Raw genomic sequence first — 20,336 nt, forward strand, 5'->3', positions numbered from 1 at the left:
GTTCTTCCAAATTCTAGCAGCGCCACAGCCTAAAACTATCTTAACAGGTAACACACCCTGCGTAAAAACAGAAAAAGAACTGCGCATTGATTTACATCAATATGCTGCGATCCGTCTTATAGGTATAAAAGTTTAATGCTCTTGCTTGATTTTCTATATTGTTGATACATACCAAGCTCGTTCGATGGAAATTGCAATAGCTGACGTGATGCCGCGGACTGTACATCGTTGGTGCAAATGGCACGTACTGAAGAAAGCAAAGGAGAGCCTTGGAGCACTGCTTGCAAAGGGGAGTGAATTCAAGCCAGAGTTCAGCAAACTAGTCCACCACGCAGTTAGTATTGATGAGTTCGAGAATGGGTGGGCTTGCATGTTGGAGAAATATGGGCTGCAAAAAAATGCATTCCTGACCCAGCTATACGAGGTGAGGGGGAAGTGGGCAAAGCCATACTTTATGGGTGTATTCTGTGCGAAAATGACAAGCACACAACGAAGCGAGAGTGCAAACCACCTTCTGAAAGGATATGTGCCACCGGGGTGCCCCATGCACTTGTTCATCAGGCAATATGAGAAGATGCAATTTGACCGCGATTCCGAAGAAAGTTACCAAGAGAAAAGGACAAAACTGGTGAGATGCAATTGGTCCCTATAACATAAGAAACAACTGTGATTAACGAATACTAAAAATCTTTTGTTATATGATCATCATTTGCAGGGTGGGGTTGTCCTGAAGCAAAATATCCCAATTGATGTACATGCGTCGGAGGTGTACATCAGGACAATGTTTGAGAAATTTGGTGAAGTGTTGTATGGATGTGGATCTTATGACCTAATAGAAGTCAAGCCACGCTTGGAGTACATTGCTAGGCACATCAAATTTCAGTCAAGGGAAAAATGGTGCAAGAACGAGTTTGTGATCACTGTGAGTGAGGCAGCCGACGAGTTCAAGTGTGAGTGTGGGACGTCTGAGCACTATGGAATGGTGTGCAGCCATGCACTTAAGGTGAGTTATCGCACATCCTCTTCCTTAATTGCAATATTTTTTCTGAAAATCGCGGCAAGCTCCCTACATTTGCTATAGATAGTTTTGAAAGCACCGGAATAATGACTCTATTTTTCATGGATGCTGGTTTTCAGGTGATGATACACCTAAAACTGCGTGAGCTCCCTGCGAAGCATGTGCTGAAGCGATGGACAAAAGACGCGAGAGATATACTGCCGCCAGAGTATTTGCACTACCAAAAGGATCATGGGCCGCTCAAGTATTCCTCTCGCCGACACAACACTTTATACCTCTTGGCACTGGATGTTGTTAAGTTAGGTGACAGCAATGTGGAAGCATATGCTCTTGCTGAGGAAAAACTGCGACATGTCAAAGTGCAGCTGGAGCCAGTTGCTGCTGTGAGGGATGGACTTGGGTTGTCTGATAAGGAGCTGGCCGCAGATTCAGCGGGTTCCGGCGTTGGTAACAAGCAGCACTTTGGTCGACCTGAGTCTGAGCACACCATTTCACAGGGATCGGATGTGTTCCCAGCTGCATCAAAGAAGCGGCCGGCTGGGCGCCCTACAACCAGCCGTGACAAGGCTCCATATGAACAACCATCAAAGAGGACTAGGTTTTGTTTAATATGCAGACTTGAGGGGCACAAGAGCACGACATGCCCTGCAAGGGATGATGTGCCAAAGGCGCCCCGGAAATCTCCTCGCTGCTCAAAATGTGGTTTGACCGGGCATAGGAAGAACACATGCAGCAACCCCCCGAAAGTATGAAAATTCAGAAATTTTAGTGTTTTTTTCGTTGTTATCCTGATGGTATGCATTTGTCTATGTGACCCCTCTGCTGTTAGAAGCCATACCTAATTTGAACATCTAGAAAAGCGAGGGTCGTGCACTGTGTCTGGCACTATCTGTTTGCTTATGATGTCGACTCATCTCAGGCTGTTGACACATTTGTTTAATTTCCTCTTAAGTCAATTAGAAAAAATCGTGTGTTGTGGGCAAGCTATTAAGATTCTCATTAATATTTCATATCTTTCAATGTTGACAAAATTGTTAAATTTTTTGTTTGAAGTCAGTTGGAAAAAAGATTGTTTGATGCGCATAATATTGTCTCACATTGTGAGTTAACCCTGATCAAAAAAATCATTCTCTTCGTTGCCCCCCCCCCCCCGCCGCGTAAAAATGACGGGAAAAGAAGGTTGTACGTATGATGATGAAAAATTGTGCTGCAAAAGCAGTGAAAGCCGAAAAAAATACAAAGAAATAAATTGATGTGCTCAAGAAAAACTCCCACTGTGTTGAAAAAAAAAGAAATAATTGAACAAGGGTGGCAGAAAAAAAAACGATGCAATGCAAGCTTGTTGTGCGAATGATGCATGCATGGGCCGTATGTGTGTCGTTGGGGGCATGCCTCGATGGGCCGGAGTGCACTTTCGGCCACTGGGTTGAAAAATTCCCATCAGTGGATGTATAGTCTGTCTGCGGCTTTGCGGTCTTGCGAGAAAAAATAAAGTAAATATAAGTTATTGCGGATTGCCTGCTGGGAATAACCAGGCATGTAGCTCCTGCATGCTTCTGACCGGCCATCTGGGTGAGCCATGTGGTGCTCTTCGTCAGTGAGTGTTTTTTCAGGTGATGGTAGAAAAAACTCACCTGCCAAAAATGGCGGCGTGCTTTACCCACGCCGACGCAGTGTGGGCACGGGAGCGTTTCAGCTCGATTTCAAAAATAAAAAGTGTTATATCTTTGTTGTTCTTTTGCCATTAAATTAAATAATCTATTTTTTTAGACTGTGTGTTTGCGGCGTGTTCGATTTTCAATATATTTGAGCCCGAAACAAAGGGATTGACGAAAAAATGTTTTATTTTCGCTTTGACGTATTACATGAAGCAGTGGCGATGGGAGACCAGTGGAAATCACTATCGTCGGAGGGGGAACCCGCTCCCTTGGGGGTCCGTTCCAGCCAGTACCACTCAAGGCGGTGCCACCGAACCATGGGAGCCACTCACCAACTGGCTGGCGGACACAGGTGCCGAAAGGATTCTGACACGTGTGGATCTCCTGCTGGATTGCGATCGAGCTACTGCGCATATGCCTTTCCTCTATGGATGCTACCTTTACCATTAACAGTGGATTCCTCCCTTGGGATGACAGCTACAGGCAGTTCAATGCGTGCTGCCGCGTCGCTGCGGCGACAGACCAGCGGCACCGGACAGTACATTGAAGCAAGTGGGATAGGTGTGCTGACAGGTGAGTTGTGTGTCGGGCCATGCCCGTGCTCTCAATGCTGATCGCGACAGGCATGGCATGATGCCGCGTAAGAGAGAGCACGCATGCATGCGGTGGCCGCTGCGTGCCAACCATTTTCCTCGAAACGTCATTGGAAAAGAAGGAAAAATACAAATAAATTTTTTCTTTAAATCAAGTGAAAAAAAATGTAATTTATACTTTTTTTGCTTAGGGCCATGCCTCATAGTTTTACTTATTTGGGGGTCCGCGTTTAAGGTTTAATGGTTCGGGGTTCCCGGGTCATGATGGGTTAGTGTTCGTACTTAAACGTAAAAAAAGGTTACGCTTATACAATTTATGTTTTTTCTTGGGTTTTTAACTCCTGCAGCTGGTTTCAGACCCGCTTCCTCATATCTTTGTCAACATGATTATCGCTATTCAATGAAGACCCATCCGATTTAAAAAGTTAATTGACCAGTAAATCAATACTTATCGTACGGGCAAAAAAACTGAGGATACATATTCAACGCGTTAAATGGTTAGGGTATTTTGTTTCTGCGGCTGGCTCCAAATCCGCTTTCTCGTATCTTGGTCAACAGTACTGTCACCATTCAAAAAAAACAACCGACTAAAAACAGTTTACTGCATAATTAAACGCTAGTTATCAGGGTGAGCGGAGAAAAAAACGAATAACGCCTATACATCGCATTTATATGCCAGGCCGATTCAAAAATGTCGTGTCATACCGATAAAAATGGTCCGACGGAACCGATTAAGTGGTGTGTTAGACGAATTTAGGGACGGGAGGGGCTGGAATGATCATTTTATGCCACATTATGGTGGGCGTGGGGAAAAGCGATGGTTATTTGGCCCATAAACCCTACCAGCCCCTCCCGTCCATAAATAACAAGAGCTTAGCCTTCCACCTGCTGCCTACTACTAATCTGATCCGATCCAGCCCTCTTCGGCACGCCGCCACTTCTCCCTCCTTCATTGTGTGTCGCCGCTTTATATTCTCCCTCTGTGTGCCTCTACTTCCGATCAACCTTCGGGACATGCAACCTCTGGTTTTAGGTTTTAGAGCTACGATTTATGGTGTGGGTAGCTAGCTGCGTGGGTTTATGGTTTAGTAGCTAGTGGTGAGTTAGACCAATTCCCAGTTATCACTCCGGAATGATCATTTTGTGCCACATTATGGTGGGCATGTAGGAAAACGGTAGACTGGTTGTTTGGCCCATAAACCCTCCCAGCCCCTCCCGTCCATAAATAACAAGAGCTTAGCCTTCCACCTGCTGCCTACTAAAAATCTGATCCGATCCAGCCCTCTTCGGCGTGCCGCCACTTCCCCCTCCTTCATTGTGTGTCGCCGCTTTATATTCTCCCTCTATGTGCCTCTACTTTTGATCCACCTTCGCGACATGCAACATCCGGTTTTAGGTTTTAGAGCTACAATTTATGGTTTTAGTAGCTAGTTGCGTGGGTTCATGGTTTAGTAGCTAGTGGTCACTCCGGAATGACCATTTTGTGCCACATTATGGTGGGCGTAGGGAACAGCGATAGACTGGATATTTGGTCCATAAACCCTCCCAGCCCCTCCCGTCCCTAAATAACAAGAGCTTAGCCCTCCACCTGCTGCGTACTACTAATCTGATCCGATGCAGCCCTCTCTGGCGCGCCGCCACTTCCCCCTCATTCCTTGTGTGTCACCGCTTTCTATTGTCCCTCTGTGTGCCTCTACTTCCGATCCACCTTCACAAAATGCAAACTCTGGTTTTAGGTTTTGGAGCTACGAGTTATGGTTTTAGTAGCTAGTTGTGTGGGTTTTTGGTTTAGAGTTTGGGTTTTTGGACTATGGCTTGTTATTAGATATTGGGGCGGCATTTGTAACTGGCAATGGTGATGTAATTTTTTTTATCCATTGACATTCCATCAAGATGTGTGTGTTGGGTGAGGAAACGGCATTCCACGGGGAAGTTGGTTGACCGTGCCATGGGTGTATGCGATTTACGAAAAGGGCGAAGATCGGACCGGCGTATTTTGGAAAAAAAACAAAAAATGTGGTCAAACTTGGCACGCGGTGGCTATGTGTACACGATGCCTTCGTGAGCTGTTTTATGGAGTGTTGATGTTCTAACATGGTGGTGATGTCCTCTCTAGTGGGACATTGCTCTTTTCAGAGATCTTGGCGCTTTCGATAATTAAATTTGCAAAGGACCAGCGCATGAGTGAAGTGGTTCACAAGCATTTTATCTTGTAATCCATGTCGAGGGGTTAACAGGATTTAACTTTTGAAAGGTTTAGCGTTTAATATTTGCGACCATAGATTAAGGTTTCAGCGGTTAGGGTGTGTGTTCACTGTTTAATGGTTCAGGGTATTTTAGGTAGGATTCACTAGTGTTTATGGGTAATCCAAAAAAAGGCTGCATGCACACTGTTTATCCTTGTTTCTGATGGTTAGGGTTTTAATTTCTGCAGCTGGTTCCAAAATCGCTTTATTGTACCTTGGTCAACATTACTATCACCATGCAAACAAAAACACCCGATTAAAAAACAGTTTACTGGACAATTAACCGCTAGTGATTAGGTGGGCGAAGGAAAAACGAATAACGCCTATTCGTCACATTGATATACTAGGCCGATTCAAAGATGTCGTGTTGTACCGATTAAAACGTCCGATGGAACCAAGTAAGTGGTGTGTTAGACCAATTTCAAGCTGTTGGTCCAGATTAAATCATTTTGTGCCACATTATGATGGGCGTAGGAAAAATTGATAGACTGGTTATTTGGCCCATAAACCACGCAAACGCTTCTGGAGTCCAAAATGGCTACGGTTTAGCCTTCCACCTTCTGCCTCCTGCAATTATGGCTATTCATCGCATTTATATGCTAGGCCGATTCAAAAATGTCATGTCATACCGATAAAAATGGTCCGACGGAACCGAGTAAGTGGTGTGTTAGAAGAATTTAGGGACGGGAGGGGCTGGAATGATCATTTTGTGCCACATTATGGTGGGCGTGGGGAAAAGCGATGGTTATTTGGCCCATAAACCCTACCAGCCCGTCCCGTCCCTAAATAACTAGAGCTTAGCCTTCCACCTGCTGCCTACTACTAATCTGATCCGATCCAGCCCTCTTCGGCGCGCCGCCACTTCCCCCTCCTTCCTTGTGTGTCACCACTTTCTATTCTCCATCTATGTGCCTCTACTTCCGATCCACCTTCGGGACATGCAACCTATGGTTTTAGATTTTAGAGCTACGATTTATGGTGTGGCTAGCTAGTTGCGTGGGTTTATGGTTTACTAGCTAGTGGTGAGATAGACCAATTTTCCAGTTGTCACTCCGGAATGATCATTTTGTGCCACATTATGGTGGGCGTGTAGGAAAAGCGATAGACTGGTTGTTTGGCGCATAAACCGTCCCAGCCCCTCCCATCCATAAATAACAAGAGCTTAGCCTTCCACCTGCTGCCTACAAATAATCTGATCCGATCCAGCCCTCTTCGGCGCGCCGCCGCTTCCCCCTCCTTCCTTGTGTGTCGCCGCTTTATATTCTCCCTCTATGTGCCTCTACTTCCGATCCACCTTCGCAACATGCAACCTCCGGTTTTAGGTTTTGGAGCTACAATTTATGGTTTTAGTAGCTAGTTGCATGGGTTCATGGTTTAGTAGCTAGTGGTGAGTTAGATCAATTCCCCGGTTTGTCACTCCGGAATGACCATTTTGTGCCACATTATGGTGGACGTAGGGAAAAGCGATAGACTGGATATTTGGCCCACAAACCCTCCCAGCCCCTCCCGTCCCTAAATAACAAGACCTTAGCCTTGTTTTCTGATGGTTAGGGTTTTAATTTCTGCAACTGGTTCCGAAATCGCTTTATTCTACCTTGGTCAACGTTACTATCACCGTGCAAACAGATACACCCGATTAAAAAACAGTTCTGGACAATTAACCGCTAGTGATTGGGTGGGCGAATGAAAAACGAATAACGCCTATTCGTCACATTGATATACCAGGCCGATTCAAAGGTGCCGTGTTGTACCGATTAAAACGTCCGACGGAACCACGTAAGTGGTGTGTTAGACCAATTTCAAGTTGTCGGTCCAGATTAAACCATTTTGTGCCACATTATGGTGGGCGTAGGAAAAATTGATAGACTGGTTATTTGGCCCATAAACCACACAAACGCTTCTGGAGTCCAAATGGCTACGGTTTAGCCTTCCACCTGCTGCCTCCTGCTATTATGGTTCCCTCTTGATGACCTAGGTAGTGGCTGGGCAGGGCCTCATCGAAACACCACCGCTTTCCCTTCTCCCTCTGTGTGATTCTAATTCCCATCAACCTTCACGACCTGCCACCCGCTAGTTCGACGGTTTAGAGGTACGGTTTAGGGTTTTAGTATCTAGATGCGTGGGTTTAGGGATTTGTTCTCGCGTTAGCCGGCTATGGCTTATTGTTAGATATTGTGCCGGTTAACGGGATTGTGACTAGTAAAAAAGAGAATGATAAACCAGAGGAGTACAAGCTGGTTTGTCGCAAAAAATTAGACAAGGCGTTTCTCTAGCTAGACATGGAGGGGGTGTGGGAAAAAAATGTGTGCGGGCAAAAAATGAAAAACGGGAAGAATGTAACTGTGGAAATCAAAGCATACCCCGTAAAAAAGGGTAAAACAATGATGTGCGTCCAAAAAAATTATTTTTTTAATACATATATAATGTGAAAATTATTCTCAAATGGTCACCGGATGGATAATTTTTGGTACAGCGGACGTATGGCGTAGCTGCAAATCCTCTCTAGTCCAAATTTTCTCGTGAGAGTATTTGGGTCTCTACGCCGGACACACGCAGTAATTAAAGATGCTCCACCGGTCTTTGGACTTTGGGTGTGCTGTACAAATATAATGTGAACATGTGCTCCAGGGCGGAGACGCGTCCGACACGGTAGCTGAGTAAAATCTTTCCATGGATTTGCCATGAATGGGGGGTATCGATTTACTCCAAAACTGGTATGCACTGCGAGCGGCAGGTTTGGTTAGGTGAGCTATAAGTATGTGCTTCGTGACATGCCCGGCTGGAAAATTTGAATATTTGCTAAGAAAGATATGTATACGTCACCCCCCCATTCAAAAAATTTTGAAATTTGTTTGGGAGGGAAAGCGATGGTTCCAAGGGTTTTCTAGTCGCCTACATAAGTGGGTGGATGCCCGAGCAAACAGCAACTCAAACCAGAAAGCTCTCGCTTAGCCTCTCAACCAGATCGACTTGCAAAAACTGCGCTCAGCTCCAAGCAAAGGCATGCCTCCTCCCCATGCTGATCGTAGCGCTACATCCGGCGTAACGGCTGTCTCCGATGTTAGCCTGACCGAGCAAGAGGTTAGTCTTGTCTGATTTAGACGAGTTTTTTTTCAAGACCACCGGATTAACTTGTAGATGTGGCATCTATATGAAGGGTTTGGGCGAACATGCGTCGAGTGGCGTGGTTCGGGGAGCGGAAAACAGCGCGTCAGCTGCAACAGACATCAATGGCATCGTCCATGGCAACACCACTCTGCCCCTGGTACGGTCTATGTTCCGAAAACATTGTTATTCCCTTGCCTTTTTGTTGTTTTTTGCGTGAGCGATAAGGATTGATGTTTTTCCATTTGCGCCTGCATGCAGGTGGGCTGAAGATGCTAATCCTGTTGAAGGGTACGGTGACTTCAACCCCATGGTCATGCTGATCGAGACTGCTCCTACAGAAAGTTGTGCGTCGAGCGGTGCGTGCTCGCGGGTCGGTGACGCCCGGCCGGGTTCCTGTTGCGAAGATGAAGAAGTGACGAGCCCCCGCTCAAAAAATCCAGGCTGGTTTGACATTAGTCGTCTAGGTATAATTAGTGAGCGGTTGAAGTCTGTGTTTGGTGTGCTTAGTCAGTCGCGTGTGTGTTGGCAGTTTCTAGTGTGAGCAAAAAATCATTCAGCATGTACTACGTATTCAACTACTCGTTGCCGCTTCCAATAAAAAGAACTGTTCGACCAATCAGCCCTCAGCCTTGCTATTTTTGGATGTTTTTCTTTTGTGTTGTGTGATGTGCGGCCTCCAAAAATCGGTGATCCTCCCTCGTATCCCATGCATGGCTGGTTGATCGACGTGCGTGTTCACTGCTCCCTGCTGATGAAACTGTTAGTGTAATGACCTAGCTGCTCTGAGGCCATTCAGTTTGTATTGCATCCATCGTTACTTTCCTAATTACCATGCACCGTGCGCTAAAAAAGAAGGGAGACGCATGCCGCATGTGTTTTGGGCCGCAAAGAAACAAAACGAAAAATCAGATTACGTAAACCAGTAAGCAAGAATGCTTAAAAAATGAGTGGGCGATCACAGCTCGCTGATCGATGTGCCTGCAAATGTCCTGCCACCGCAGCGTGGTTTAATGAGAAGGTATCGAACCATTAGAGAAAATGAAAACAAAGATACTGCCTCTCTCCCCCTGCTGCGTGTGGCTGGCCAGTGGGACCATCATGAGCGCGAGGGGGGGTCATAAAAGGCGGGCGGCTGGCTTGTTCTCCTCTCACAAGCCATTCCCCCTCACCACTCCTCCCTCCACTCGCTTCTGCTCTAGTTTCCTTCCTCTTCCACCACCATCGCATCCAGAGACACGGAGTGATTCAAAACCCGGTAGCGTTGAAGAAGACGACCAGTGGTGGCCCGAGGTGAGCCTCCTTCTCCTCACAAACTTTGCAATCCCATGCATTTTCGCTCCCTGCGCTAGATCTGTACTCCCTCTTTTCTTGTTTTCCTACCTTAATGTTGTCGTCTCTGCCTTGTGAAACAGAGCCACACTCCGATGAAGCGTTCATGCAGTTCATTGCGGCAGCAGGCCCGGGAAGCCGCTGCCATGCGGCTGCTGACCTCATACTCGACGCCACCCATGCCGACAACTGGAGCGGGAGCGGCGGCAAGGTGTGTTGCCAGAGGGACGCACATTTAGAGTTCGTACGCCCCGCAAAACCTCATCGGGGCGACCAACAACTGGAGCAGTGAGCGCATGAACCTTCTTCGTAGAACTGGTTTGGGTGGGCTTCTTCAACTTAGGCATGTAGGGAATGTTGATAGGCAGCGTGCACTCTGGCTCTTGTCACGCATAGACCCCGACACTATGTTGCTAGATGCAGGGGATGATGTGTTTGTGCCAATAGATGCTCGCGCGTGTGCTAGAGTCCTAGGTTTGGAGGAAGGCGGCATACGCATCCCGTTGGGTAAGCCACCAAGCAGGCCTGCAGTCTTGGCTAGGGTTCATGCTCTTCTTGGCACGGGTATAGCTAGATCAAGCAATGTTCCGGCGCAGAGGGTGTTAGCTATCCTAGAGGAGGCCATGGTTGGGGAGGTAGATGCTACAAGGGAACGGAAGTTGTTGGCGGCATACACACTGTATGCCGGTGCAGTCTTCCTAGCCCCATGACCAGCCTCGGCTCGTGTTCCAGATGAGTTGCTTCCTGTTGTTGAAAACCCAGACCGTATAGCCGAGTTTGACTTCTGTAACCTGGTTGTGGACGTCCTCAGTGAGGGTGCGAGGGCAATCAGGGAAGCGCTGCCTCACCACCCGAGTAATGTTGTGCTTCCGAGATGCCTCATGGTCCCCCTGGTGCGTACAAGTTTTACTTCTCCTGTACTACAACCAGCAAAAAATTACTATCTGTTCTCATGAGTGATACTGCTTCTTTTGGCATGGCTGTCCTCTTTTGCAGTTGCTCTTCTTGGACGCCAAGGAGCATGGTGTTGACGCCCTTGAGAGCCTTCCTGGGCCACGAATCGCCATTTATGGATCTTCACTGATGAAAACCATGCTGGCCAAGCACTTCCCGACTCATTTGTTCCTTGGCGGCATGCTTGCGGTAAGGGGAAAGTCATCTTGTGATGTGCTGAGCATTTTTTGTGGGAGTTTTCTTTTGCTAACAGAATGATGGATGTGCAGATTGGGGGCGACGAAGCAGCCCAAAACCCTTTGCCTCGGCCCCATGCTGCCCCAGCATCGCCAGACTTGGGTGCTGGGTCATCCTCACACCCTGCTGATGGAGCAAGTGATGCTCGTCGTAGGCTCAACGCGCAGGTAGTTCATATTCCACCCACAGCGCCTTGTTCCCCGTCTGCCAGTGATTGATGTGCTTGTGAAACTTATTTATCATGCGAGATTGGTTTCCCTGACTCTCACATCGCCTTGATTGGATTTCCTTGACACAGATCACCCGCGCTGCGGCTGCGGCCTTGTCTCTGACTTTGGAAAGAACTAAGCTTGGTGATGATAAAGATTTAGAGTGCATGCAAGAATCATTCCGCATACTAGATCTCCAGAAGAAAGCAAAGATGGAGGAGATAGCGAACATGGCGAGCGAGCGACGCCAGAAAGAACTGGAAGAGATGCTTGACATGTTTGTGGCTGAAATATTGCACTTACTGTCATACGGCCCTGGTACAGATGGTGCAGAATGGTGGAGGAATGCTTCTGAGAGGTTCTTGTCGCTCCCTCCAGGGGATCAAGGTCTGTGATCTGTGGATTTTGTTCTAGTTTTTTCAATATCTGTGTTGCATCTTAGATAAAAATAGCTGTAAGTTTCCATTGCTGAAAAATATATTTCTTTTAGTGTGGTAGCAGGGTGACAGGGCGTTTGTAGAACTTTTCTTGCGCAATCTAAAACAGGGAAAAAGGGAATAAAAGAAAAATAAACAAAACATGCATGGTGCCATTTTGCTGACGAGCACAACAAATACTGTCAACCTATGACGAGCACAACAAATCGCCTTCCTTTGCATCCTAGTGATATTCCGCATGCTTGTTGTTTTGTAGGGAGAGAGGACATGGTTGCTATGGCACGCACAACAGCATCTGCTATACAGAGGACGGCAATCAGCAACTTAAACATCCAGACAGGTTAGATGTTTTTGCCCTTCATTACCTGAATGAATTTCATTTCTACTTTGCAACATCGCATAGCTGGGCTGACCTGACACGCCATTGGTGTTCTTCCTATTTCTCCAGGCACACACATTGAGCAAGTGGTTGAGGAGTCAGGCATGGAAGGCAACAATGGCGAGCCGGGAGCACCTACTAGTGAGGGTACTATCTATGTACATCACTGGTCCCAGTTTTCAATATAAACTATTAGCATGGGGGGATGCAAGAATATTTATGGGAAAATACTAAAAAAATGCATATTTTGGGCTATGAAAATGATCATGCATGAGACATGAATGTTGGCTGTATTGCATAACTTGACATCAACTCTGTGTGCTTTTGAACTGCATCCAGCGGCACATGACGGACATGCTAATGCTGGGGTTGGCTTGGAAGACGGAAATGGTGAGCCTGCGTTGGTTTCAGTCGAAGGTGAACTTTCATCTACATTTGCGTCACATGTTGCCGCCATTTATAGATTGTTTAGATAGACAAAAATATGACCAGACATTGATTCCTTGCCAGCTACAAGCAGATGGTGTCAAATGTATGTCCACGATATCCAACTTGAAGATGGTATCATGTAAAAAAACTGCCCAGATCGCATCTGGCCTTGTGATGTGCATTATTTTCGGTTGCATTCTGCTGCAACTATGGCCAGTGATGAAAAATGTATCTTTTTTGTTTCAGCTTCCCGTTTGTAAAAATTAAGGCTTACTTTGCCTGACGCATTACTATTGGTCGCATTCTGCTGCAACTATGGTCAGTGGTGAAAAAATATATCTCTTTTGTGTTTCAGCATCTGGCGGCAGCAACCATCATGGTGGGAGTGCAGTGCAGGCACCCATGCCTCTGGCCTTTAGGCGTCCGTCAACTGAATACAGCAGCGATGATAGTTCTTCAGGTTATAAACCATCGATACTAGATGAGATGTCTAAGCAAACATTTTTTGCATAGATTGCGATATCCTATTTTCTAAAAAAATGCAGATGATACTACAAGCAGCAGTGATGATGATATTGTTGATGTGGACGACAGTGATCTCTCCGGGAATGCAAACTACCATCAGATTTCTTCAAATGATGAAACTCCTCGCCAGATCAGACGGCTGTCAGCTAACACTCCAAGACGCAACCTAGCAATTGGTGGGCCAAGCTTTGATGAATCACCAGGTAAAGGGCATTGCTTGGTTGGTATGCTAAAGCAACATTTCAAGAGAACTTGCTGCAACAGCAAAAAACCATAGATTTATTTACTGGTATGCGTTTGTTTGCAGCACCTGCTATGGCTGGTCCTGGAGTTCAAGCTCCATTGGATGTAGCTCCTGCTGTTGCTGCTCCTGCTCAACCAGACAATGTAGCTTTTGGGTTGTCCCCATTCCAGCTTGGTGTGGCCCATGATGAGCCAGTTGCATTTCGTTGGGTCAATTTCTATCAGGATGCATTGGCTTGCCGCAATGATGAGATATTCATGTAAGTTCTCGCTGCACATATCATAATGATCCAGCCTTACAACCAAGGATTGGAAAAAATGCATCTAAAGAATCCTGAAAAATAACATAATTCTTGTTATTGACACCCATATTTGTGTCTGGCAGGGACTGGTTTATGCATAACGTGCCGTGGGAACTATTTATTGATGGTACAAAGATGGTGCAGAGTTTCCACGAAAATGGAACCATGACTTACTACACAGTAGACGCTAGCGTTAGGATGTTCAACGAGAAGGAAGTTGATATGATGCAAGGAACAGGGCAGCCTGTGTGGCGCTGTTTGACACTGGCTAACTTTGCGGTTAGTTTCATCAAACAATAAACTTGTTGTTGTTCTTATACTAGGCTACTCCTAAAAGAATTTCTATGCATGTTGCTATTGTCTTCAGGTTCAATTCCTCATGACTCCAGGAGAGTATGATATGGAAACTGCCGTTAGTATGTTCCTGCCAGAGAAACTGGCATACTCTGTCAAGATGTGCCGCCTGGTGAGCGCCTGCAATCTACTTTCTCATGTTTGCTGTTCTGTGCTTGTAAATCAAGTCATACTAGGTTGGCCGCTATTTCTCACTAATTCACTACTTGGTTTCGTTGTTTGTTGTTTTGTAGATAATGGCACCTGTGTTGCTGGAAGATTCAAGGGCATGGTGCCTGTACAAGTTCGATAGGCTGGGAAAAGTACTGACAGTACTTGACCCAGTTCATAATCTCCAGGATATAGACATGTTGGCTAGGCTCCATGCTCAAAATGCAGAGCTGCTGCTCAAAGGACTCAAGCTGGTTGGCCAAACGCTGGCAGATGGGTTCACTATCAACAGGGCTGAATGGGACATTGAGTACAACCAGGGGATGCATGTCCCTTGCTCTATGTGAGTGCATACTCCTCTGTTCTATTGTTTGATGCAAGACATGCTGGTAGATTAACAACCCTTCTTTCCTGTAATTTTGTCATGGTTTCAGAGAGGAGTCCGGGATTTACATCTTCCACTATGCCAAGTTCTTCACTGGAGAACACCTTGTAGAAGACATCGATGACGCATGCCTCTGTTTGCAGATTGTTTGTTTTACCTTCCATCTTGATTTCACAACAACATTTTCCCCTAATTTGTCTTGTCTTGTTTCGATGCGGCAACTAACAGGATGGCCTGGTCGTTCTGCGCAAAAGGATGTTTTACGACATGATGGCGACAAGGGGCAACGTTGGCAAGAAGTCTGGCTTTATGCTAACCGGCTGATCGTCCCGAGTTGAAATCTGGACTTGAATAAAATTGGTGCGAACATTTTGCACATCGGCCTGCCTGGAAAGAGTCACGACGTTGTAAAACGACGGCCAGTGAATTGTAATACGACTCACTATAGGGCGAATTCGAGCTCGGTACCCGGGGATCCTCTAGAGTCGACCTGCAGGCATGCAAGCTTGTATTAAAGACCAGACATATTAGTAGTAATTGTGCCTGCTGAACACTAGTTTAAGAACTCCCCGTTTGTAATATTTGAGGCTTACCTTGCCTGCCGCATTCTCAACTTATCGCTTGAACTACTGGTGTGTAATGTCTTGGACATCCATATGATGCCTTAAAATTATATTATCAGGTATCTGAATTGCCTAGGGTTATGCCAAAGGGTGCCTTTCATGCGAATGCATGTGAGTTGATCAGTCAAATCTAATGGAAAAACTAGAGATTTTCAAAACGAAAACATACTTATCTTATCTTGGACAGTATATGGGACAGGATGTTTGGCCATTCAAAGGGCAGTGGAAATGTGTGATGACCATTTGTAACATTTTTTAGATGGATGGACAAGTGAAGCAAAATCGGTGACCATGGCGCAACACTTCTGGTATATAGGATGTCAACAAGTGCAGCACACTTCTACACCTATAAGTTTTCCTCACAAATAATTTCCATTGGTACAAGTTATATTTAGGTGGTTATTTTAGTGGAAGTGTATTGCGAAGGGAACATCGCGTGTTTTGTTCAGAACACTCGAAGGGAACATCGCGTCGTTGTGATGGAGGCAAACATGGAATTGACAACCAAAAACATTTAGTGTTGCCGCTTCCAATATGCTCATCAATTGCTAAAGAAAATTACTGAAAACTTTGTGATAAACATGTAAATTGGGAGAAAAAGGTAAAGTAAAATAAATAATAAAATAGTTTATTTTGGACATTGACGAAGGTTTCCCATTATGGGCAAAAAAGTCAAGACAAATTGAGCAACCTCAACGTAGAACCAGCGACGGATGATTTACCGGAAAAGGGGTTTCGATGCCGAGCTCAAATGCTCCCTGTTGAGAATAATTAGTAAAAAGATTATAGTACAACGTCGGTATCAAAGGGGAAATAGAGCGATTTTCCAATTTAAAAAGCTGCTTTATGGACACTGATGAAGGAATTTCATTGGTGGCAATTTTTGTTTTTAATAAAACAATGACACTCGCCTCCAATTCCCAGGCTCGAATGCTCATTGGGATAGAAAAGTAAGTTTGTGATAAACATGGGAATTGGGAGAATAATAGTAAAGTAAAATAAATAATAAGATAGTTTATTTTGGTCATGGTCGAAAGTTTACCATTATGGGCAAAACATTCAAGAAAATTCCTAGGCTGTGATTTGGAAACTTCGGTGGACGTCTAATAGCCAAACATATCAACTAGGGGGGGTGCTACAATGTCCTGGTAAAGCAATTGGGTGGATAATCGGATATTTCGGGGTAATCGCCCCTAACACTACACATGCCAAAAAAGAAGATGGGACCATGTGGCAAATCCAGTAGGACGATAGATGACCGCCGAGACGCGGCGCAGCCAAAGACAAATTGAGCAACCTCAACATGGATCGTATGCTCCACCGCAGCAGAGAACCAACGACGGAGAATTTACCGGGATAGGAATTTCGATCCCGAGCTCAAATGCTCACTGATGTGAATAATTAGTAAAAAAAACATGGTGGTAAACATTGGAATCGAGGGGAAAACATTTTTCCAAATTAAAAAACTTCTTTTATGGACATTGGTGAAAGATTTTCATTGGTGGCAGAAAAAAAATCTGCTAAAACAATGACACTCGCCTCCAATACGTTCAAATGCTCATTGGTGCAGAAAAAATACTAAAAAAGTTTGTGATAAACATTGGGGTTGGGAAAAAAGTAAAGTAAAATGACTAATAAAAAGTTTATTTTGGTCATTGACGAAAGTTTCCCATTATGGACCAAATTTCAATAAAATCCCTGGTATGTGATTTGGAAACTTCGGTGGACGTCTAATACCCAAGCATATCAACTAGGGGGAGGGGTGCTACAATGTCCTGGAAAAGCAATTGGGTGGGTAATCAGCGATTTACCGGAAAAGGGATTTCGATCCCGAGCTCAAATGCTACCTGATGTGAATAATTACTAAAAAATACATTGTGGTAAACATTGGAATCAAGGGGGAAAAAGCGTTTTTCCAAAGAAAAAACTTCTTTCATGGACACTGGTGAAAGATTTTCATTGTGGCAACGAAAAATTCTGCTAGAACAATGACATTCGTGGCCCGCCCTCCCCACTTGCAACCCACCCCATGCACAGGGAGCTTCAGCAGGAGCGCAAACATCATGCATTTGGGGCGTGGTGCCGAACCCGCCACTGGATGATGGATATTGACGTTGGAACGCACCACGTACCATACGGAAATTGCGAAAAAACAACTAACATAGCGGGTGCAACAAGAATGGTTGCAATAACAAAGTCTGATAATATTAAACTAGTCAAAGTCGGCCACGGGGGGGGGGGGGGGGGGGGGGGGGGGGGGGGCATGATGGAACATGTTGAGGGTGAGGATGGTAGCAAAGATTTAAAGGTGCGCCAATTTATCATGGATACATGCTGATATGCCGTAAAATCTGTTGTGGTGCCTTCGCGAGGGTGACGCGCGAGTGATCGTAAGCACATTGCATGAAGTCATGCTTAGAGAACATGGAACGAGGTCTTGATGAATTCAAGTACATCCGATGGGACGAGCGAGATGTTGTCCTTTAGTCGCATGACGTCATACAGGAGGGTGTGTCGGTGCAACTCCAAGTTTTCCTGTGAGCAAAAAAAGAAATCCAACAAAAAAACGTTCATGCTGGATGATAAATTGCACGAAAAAATAAATGGCTGCAAAAAGAGTCCTGATTGTGATGGGCGTACCTTGTTTAGTGACTTCACGAGCTTCTCGCCATCGAAAAATTTGGATAAGAAAGTCACACAAAGCCCAGATTCCTCGCTGTGCACATAAGACATAAGAAAAAAAGGTTTCAGCTGGACATTTTTTGTACAAAAAATGCATGAAAAAACATGTGTGAATCTGAAAATAATCTACATAGGTGACCGTGCAGGTAGTAAAAGGGAAAAAAGAAAAAACCTAGTAAAATTGTCCTCCATGATCATGGGGAAGTCCCTGGTCCATCTTTCTGTTTTGTAGGGCCAGTTGGAGTAGAAGTGCCTCGCACACAAGAACAACCCATCAAGGATTTTCCCGGTTGCGTACTCGTGCAACCTGATGCTTTCGTTGCTGAAACCAGTCGTGCCAACGAGTGGGTCTAGAACGGTAATCTTTTTCTTTGTGAAATCAAAGGCGTATAGGCACCACCCCAATGGTAGAATGGCAGGAGCATAAAACTGTTGAATAAAAAATGAGTAAGTTCAATAAAACATGCGTAAAATTGGGTTAGCTCATCGTATGGGTGGTCAAAAACATGAGAGGTGCCGGGCGTGCCTTTAGGGTTGGTAAGAACACATGTCAGAAAATAGATGAACTAACCATATGACAGGATGCAACTTTGAATGACATGGGATCTTGCTTGAATTGTTGCTGGATAGACCTAATTGTTGTTAGCTCTCCATCGGCAATAGCAAAGGTCTTTTTTAGGTCGTAGAGCATGGGACATGCAAAAAAATAAAGAGGAAAACGAAAAAAAGGGGAGTTAGACATAATCAGCTAATAAAGATAAAAATGTTGAGTATTGAAAACTGATGGAGTATATATAAATAAAACTGGCAAGTGGCTGGTCTTACAGCAAAGTCTGGCTCCATGAATTTTCTCCACCTCAGCCCAGGTTCATCGCAGTTTAGCGTTGCGTCGATCTGGCCGAACCGCCGCATAATGACTGCGCACATCTCATGACTCATCGGTTGGTCCTTAATAAGTTGGTCAGCAATGTGTGTCCCGGTCATGTATATTAGCCTTGGACACTTGTGGATGACCCAGACCCTGCATTTAAAAAAGTGCAAAAAATCTCAATATATAGTGACCGTCTGACGAGCACAATTGGTGATCTGATGCAGATGGACAAGTGTTCCAGAACAGATTGATGTACTACCTAGACAATGTACACTCTGCTGCGCTAGCAAACCAATCCTTTATAGCTGAACATGCAATTGCTGACGGGGCGGATGGCACGGAACCAGCTGACCAAGGATCGCGTGCCATGTTAGCTCCAGCTAGCAGGATTTTCTCAGTGTGTTCATAAAAACTCTGGCCAAAAGTAATCGAGCCTTGGCATCCATCTGGGTGTTTGTCTGCATATAAGATTATTAACTCTGATATGATATCACTAGCAAACTGTGTCGCGGCCTTTGATTCAGCGCATGAAGCATCCGGGTTATTGCGGTGCGAATGACTTGTCTTCCCTTTGCTATACGGAGGACAAATATCATTGTCATCTTCAAATGAGGGCTGCTAGATACATATTCTCTTCATGTTTGGTCTACCCGTGCCTGAATCGTATCACATAAAAAAGTGACTACTGTTGATGATTATGGGATGGTATGTAGGAAGGGATACACCAAAAATGGGCCAAGAGAAAACATGACAACTAAACTGTGTGTTTCGGATGTAGCTGATCCAACAGAGTGCCGGCTGCTCGATGGTGTTGTACCTAGCTCCTTGCGCTTCCCAGGCACTAGACTGTGGCTATTAGAATGAGTTGCGGAGCAAGCTGGTGATTCAGTGGTCGTCGAAAAAGGGAAAATAGATGTCAGGAACACTTACTAGAGCTCAAAAAATGTGTTGGTACTAAACCACTGTATGGAAACCTAAAAAAACAAAACACTTACCATCCGCATGTACTGCAGGCGGCAAGCTAGCACCCAAAGAACGGATTGGTGGGACATTGACAGGGGTATGTGATGCACCTATATGATCATTTGGGCAACATGAAACTGGTTAACACGGTTAATGGGTAGAATAATCTATATTTCTAAAAAGGCTAACTGGTTAACACGGTTAATGGGCCAAAAAAGGCTAAAAACGACGTAACGGTACAGGGGTCATACCAGCAATTGCAATGTCTCGCAATGCATGAGTTTCATGCCCAGGGGTGTTGAAGTTACTCGGTAAAAACCCATTAGCTAAACTAATCATTATCTTGTCTACAAAAGCAACCATCTCGTCGTGTGATGCCTGCTGCAATTCGAACATGTTGCGCATGACACGGGCATTATGTTCTCTCAGATAAATTGCTACTGGGTGTGAGAACTGCAGAATAAAACATGGACAGGCAGTTAAAAAAGTAGTGACTGAAAATGATTTGCTGGTCATTATGTTGGATGTTGGGATGAGGGTGCGAAAAATGATTACTTACAAGGCTCGGATACCGGGCACGAAGATGGTTTGCAAAGTCGGCAGGGCCTTTCCTAGCTGTGCCCCACCTATTTGAGTTGGGT

General features: G+C 45.2%; 1 long non-coding RNA gene across 1 annotated transcript; it reads left to right on the forward strand.

The window, feature by feature from the left end:
- Positions 1 to 8,458: 8,458 nt before the first annotated feature.
- On the forward strand, positions 8,459 to 9,239 carry LOC125555955. Its single transcript, XR_007304963.1, has 3 exons — positions 8,459 to 8,596; positions 8,673 to 8,780; positions 8,882 to 9,239. It is a non-coding gene; the product is annotated as an uncharacterized LOC125555955 (long non-coding RNA).
- The last annotated feature ends 11,097 nt before the right edge of the window (positions 9,240 to 20,336 follow it).

The sequence above is a fragment of the Triticum urartu genome, chromosome 5 (genome assembly GCF_003073215.2).
Source record: "Triticum urartu cultivar G1812 chromosome 5, Tu2.1, whole genome shotgun sequence".
In the NCBI taxonomy this organism is placed as follows: Eukaryota; Viridiplantae; Streptophyta; class Magnoliopsida; order Poales; family Poaceae; genus Triticum; species Triticum urartu.